The sequence below is a fragment of the Pundamilia nyererei genome, unplaced genomic scaffold (genome assembly GCF_000239375.1).
Source record: "Pundamilia nyererei isolate P.nyererei 1_Seehausen unplaced genomic scaffold, PunNye1.0 scaffold00100, whole genome shotgun sequence".
NCBI classification, from domain to species: domain Eukaryota; kingdom Metazoa; phylum Chordata; class Actinopteri; order Cichliformes; family Cichlidae; genus Pundamilia; species Pundamilia nyererei.
The window spans coordinates 1,235,889-1,241,248 of NW_005187501.1; the positions used below are offsets into that span (position 1 = coordinate 1,235,889).

At 42.4% G+C, this 5,360-nt stretch overlaps 1 protein-coding gene across 3 annotated transcripts in view; it reads right to left on the minus strand.

The window, feature by feature from the left end:
• LOC102202802 (uncharacterized) overlaps positions 1 to 1,282 on the minus strand; it is a 42,709-nt gene extending 41,427 nt beyond the window's left edge. For all 3 annotated transcript variants that reach the window (XM_005740453.1, XM_005740451.1, XM_005740452.1), the window contains exon 1: positions 903 to 1,282. The gene's annotated coding sequence lies outside the window, so the exon portion shown is untranslated. The remainder of the gene's footprint in view (positions 1 to 902) is intronic.
• Positions 1,283 to 5,360: the final 4,078 nt, after the last annotated feature.

A 5,360-nucleotide genomic window follows, 5' to 3' on the forward strand; every position in this document is an offset into this window, starting at 1 on the left:
ACACACACACACACACACACACACACAGAGGAGATGGGAACCCTTATTGCATAGTTAAGTGCGATTCATTCATCTACATGCACTGAGCCTGCTGCAGAAGTTCTGCTCACACCCACACATTTAGCAGCACAGCAAGGATTTCACTCTTATTTCAGGTTACTGAGTGAATCAGATGTTATGAAATGATGTCATTTCTAACTGGCGAGCTTATATTTAACACACCACGTGTCTTAACGGCCCGAACCTGTATTTTGAGTAAAAAGAAGAAGAAAAAAGAGCCCAAATGCCACGACTGAATTGTGACAATCCAACTTTAAGCTGATCTGAAAAGCCACTGGTTCTTTTTGACAAGCCCGCATCTCCTCGGCACTTAATAGTCAGCGAGTTCATCAGTTCTGAGTCCATAATTAATCAGCCCGAGCGTGTGAGCGGGACTGGTGCCTTTCTCTTAACATCACGTACAGCAACCCACGCCCTCCGGGCCATCAGTGGATTAATGATAAGTGCCTTTGATAGGAGAGCCCCTCACAAAGGCTTTATTAATTAGCCTAACACCGACGCCGTGGCCGCAGTGTGCAACACGTCCCCGCTAATCAAAACTTTAAAGGGGCACGATCGACCTCCCAATCACCCGCACGACATCAAACCCCTGACGCCTGCGTGCATTAAGTTGCCGCTGAAAGTGCACCATTTGCAAATGAGGGGCAACTTTCACACGTCGGTGAAGACACGGTTATGCGCGCTTTACAAAGACGCCCGTGAATCATTGATCAGACAGGTGGGATCGAGTAGTGGCTACGGCATAAATCAGAGGTAAGGAGGGACACTATCCAAAACTGCCCAGATGTCGCCAAAGTGGAAGCAAAAATGAAAACGACGGAGACCAGATGCGTCGTACTCACTCGTCCCCGGTGCCTTAGAGGAGCATCCCGGTCTCTCACGGCCAGCTTTTCAGATGAGTTCTCCTGGGACAGCGCGCCTTGATCCTCACTATCATTCTTTGCAAGGCTTCAGCCTCCTCACAGCCTCCCTTTACTCTTCTTCTTTGGCATTACAAAAGAAAAAAAATACAACGAAGAAAATCAAACCCGTTGCATGCCAAATAAAATTCTCCTTCAGGTGTTGTTTCGGGGTTGCTCTCGTCCGTCTCTCGGTGTGCAGGGCAGAAGTGACAGAAGCGGATTCCTATTTGAGGGGATGCTGACGCGCAACCGGAGGGGTTCGCCTCCTGTCTTTTTCATCTGGCTCCATCAGCAGCCCTCGGTTGGACAGCACCATGTGACTGAAAATAGCGTCAAACACACGCGATGGCACGCTTACTTCCTGTTACCGTACTTCAAAATAAAACACTATATCTAAAGTTTTGGGGAAAGGAAACTGAAGAAGAATCCCATTAATAGTAAAGTAGAAATCACCAAAAAGATAGTAGATTAAATTTGATTTCATCTTGCAAAATGAATAAATAAATAAAATTAGACAGGTTTATTTCGAATATTTAAAAGAATAAAGTATAGTTGACATTTATGAACATTGATCAAAGCTAATCTCCGACATATTAATTCAAATAAAAAGCAAAGTAAACAATGCTTTTATTTGCATATAAAATATTATTTATATCCATTCCCAGCTACGTGTTAAGTTTGCAACAGCGAATACCAAAAACATGAATCCCACGTTTGAACTGGCAATAAAATATAGTAAAAAGAAGAAAAAAAAAATAGAAAAAAAATAGTGATGGAAAGTATGCCTCTAGCGCTGTTGTCCTTTTAAAATGCCACAAACACTGTCTTTCTCATATCAGATCATTAATAAATATTAACGTAGAATTAAAGCCTGTACTAAAGAAAAGTTATTTTTAATACCACACAACAGAGAGGCCTGTATAGGTTTAAAATTAAGGACAAGATTTGACATGGTCATCTGGGGATTTTGCATGTTTTTCTCTTTATGTCTTTTTAGTTCCTTCTTCATATTTTCTTGTCTTAAATTGGTCTGAATCGATTGTGGGGCTGATATCTCTCTCTAGCAGTATCTGCTGTTGATTTAGCATAAACTCAAGCTGATTTCTTCTCTGGTTAGGAAAACTTTGTGATTTCCCCTGAAGTCTAACCAGCACGAAATATATTACTTTCATTTTGAAGGGGTTCCTCTTCACCTCTTTTCCGGCTTCAATCTCTATTGACGCACCTGTGAAGGCACCCATTCAATTAAGACTGACCTCACAGAGAGTGCCTCCAAGCGACCGCAGTTAGAGTAACACCGACTTCTCAAAAAATTATCCTGAGGAGAAATATTTCCTTTCCGAAGTATTGTCAGTTATTGACGTGTTCCTTATAGCAGCCTCTGTATTCCTTGTTTATCGAGTTCTGAACTCTTTAATAGCAAACAAAGAAAAGGAAAAAAATCAGATGGGACTGCGCCCCCATCGTCACATGCACTGTATAACTTTAAACTTTTATGAGCATAGCCTAAATAAAGAAAACATTCATATGCGTGTTGGAAAGCCGGCGGTGGCTGTAATTTGAAGCTGTGTAAGCTAGTTCGTGTTGACAAATCTCCCACAGAGCTGAAGGGAGCAGCTCATTTCGCGTTTGATTTAAAGTTAGGTTGTAATGTATTTCAGTTGCACCACTGCAAAAATATCCGGTGTTGTTTTTGTTAACCCCCCCTAGCTGACATACTCATTTCTGCCTGAATAATGACATCATTTGCGAACCTTTGGTGTGAGCAAACTACTGTTGCAAGAACAATAATTTGGGGGAAATCAAGTCTTTCAGGCTGCTGTAATTATATGGATTCAATTTCTTTTGCTCTCATGTCTCAGAAATGATGAATTGGCCCTTTGATAAAAGTGAAAAAGACTTCTGTTGAGTGCTGCAGGACAAAATCCTCACTGGTGTGTTTGAGCGCCAAAAACGTGTGAGAAGAGAATCAGTGAGGAAAAAAGAAGGAGAGAAGGAGAAGAAAGAGAAGTAAAAGCGACAGGCTAAGACGCTTTTTCAAAGACAGACAGGCCTTGTCCTTTTGAGATCTTTTCCTATTGTTGTCCACTGTGGGCCAGACTCTTGGGTCTCCTCCACAATGCAGGTCCCCTCAGAGCAGTGCACCACTGGCTCTCCTGTCACTTCACATTAGTGTCTTCATGGAGAACAGCAGCCCCGGAGGGCCACACTTGTCATGAAAGAAGTACTCTGGATACACACCCACCCACTCACACACACACGCATACACACACATTATGCAGACTGTGAAGATAGGAGGTGTCAGGCAAAATGAGAACACAAGGAGAACCTCCATCAAGGCTTCCAACAGAACTTTTAACAGTGACCTTATTTCAGCCTTGTGCTTGCCTCTCTGTCTCACTCTCTCCCACCCAACCAGCAACCCAAATACACACAAGCACAGATTTATGGCACACGTTCAGAAGCCGTGTTCTCATGAGAAATGCGGCCTAGGAATAAATAAGCTTCACGTATGTCTTGCACTTACAGACTTGATGTGTAACAGTGAAACATGCCATCTGCTACAGGCAAACAGAACAATCACTCACACGGAACCAAGCAAACACCTTTATTCAATGAAATATGACAAGATAAATACTATTTAGAATTTGGAATAAAAATGTGAAAGTAACCACCCCTAACCCCCAAAAACAAAAACAACCCAAAACAAAACAGTATCACTTGAATGTTAAGCTTGAACAGTATTTCCTGGCTATAACTAACTCAGGTCCCCATAACCTTTTGAGCATTAACTGCAATTACTGTCATTCTTCTATTATAATGTATTTGATTGTCTTTAAATAACTTCTAGCTGTTAGTTTACAGGAACCAGGTGGATCTTGAGTACATAAGCGAGCACACCATGACAGCTGATGAAGGTGGTGTGATTTGGCGAAAAAATATAAGGCTGACAGTCTGACGCCTGGAAGAATACATTGGCAAAAAATATTTTCATATTTTAGTGATTTGATTTTTAATTATTTATTGCCATCGTCACAAATTTTGAATAAAAAGTAATTCATAGTCCAGCTGTACAACATGTAGTAAATGCTCACCTGCTGGGATTATGTAACACGATGCGCCATTGCTTATCTCTCTGAAATAAAAGTACCGGAGCATACGCAAACTGTAAGTCATCACTCTATTGGGAAACAGGGGCAGGTGGATTGCCAGAACGTTTACTCGGGTTTCAGCTTTTCAGTTTTTCTTTTCTTTTCTTTTTTCTTTTTTCCATGCCTGATTCGTGCCTGCTCGTCGGCTTCCTCAAATACCCTGAGGTTATTTTTGGCGATGGGAGGGAGGAGCTCCTCCTGGGCCGGCTGGACGCAAGAGGGCAGGGCGGCGCACGGAGGAGGAGAGAGGAGAGGAACAGTACTTTAAAGGGAAAGAGCGCGGGAGTGTGTGATGAAATGAGATGTGAAGTGTTCCCTCACTCAGAGCCTGCAGACACGTAAAAGATTTAAGAAGCTAGTGAGGGGAGAGGTGGGACCTGCCTTCGTGCGCTCCTGCAGAGGGAGAGGTAGACTGAGAGACTTGCTGCTAAGATCCTCTCTCTTTTAAATTATACCGACCACTGGTTGCCTAAAAGGCAAGTGGAGATTCACACAAAGGGTCTGGGGAAGCAGGGCAAGAGGGTTTTGGGGGGGCAAAAGATGCACGTAAAGTGAAAACAGACTGGAAGTTGTGCGTAAATAAACTAAGCTAATTACATCACGGAATTAAAAACATCTTTAAACGGAACCCCTTAAGATTTAAGGAACACACAGGAGCTTAAATAGTTTTAATTATTAGTGAAGAAGCTGTCAAGAGCACCAGTACGATGGTTTATTAAATATGAAAAGAGACGCCTTGACGCAAATAGTAGAAAATTATGTTTTGTGTGATGTAGGTCTTTGTTGAAACTTGCCAGGGTGTGTGTCGACACACAGCCACGAGATGGAGCCAGTTCTCCATCAACTGCAACCTCACAGATAGCAGCGGTGTAACCTGGTATCCGTCCTGACGCTCTAATATACGTCCGAGTTTCTCTAGCGTCATTAATTCACAAATAATACGAAATTCTAAAAACACAAGTGCACTTCTTGACAATTTCCACTGCCCAAATGAGATTAATCTCCATTTCTGCAAATCTAATTGGCTCATTTCTTTTTAATTAGTCCAACAGGGACCGAGTTTTATTCGCCACGATAATAAACTAACCTGTGTTAAAATATTTCGACTTATAAAGCGCGAAATTTATCGACTGCCACAGTCAGAAACCAGTTGACGCCCTCAGTCAGCCCTGTCTCAGCCTCGGTTTTACTACCCCACCACCGCGACCACCTCCCACCCCCTCCTCCCTTTTTTTTCTTTTCTTTT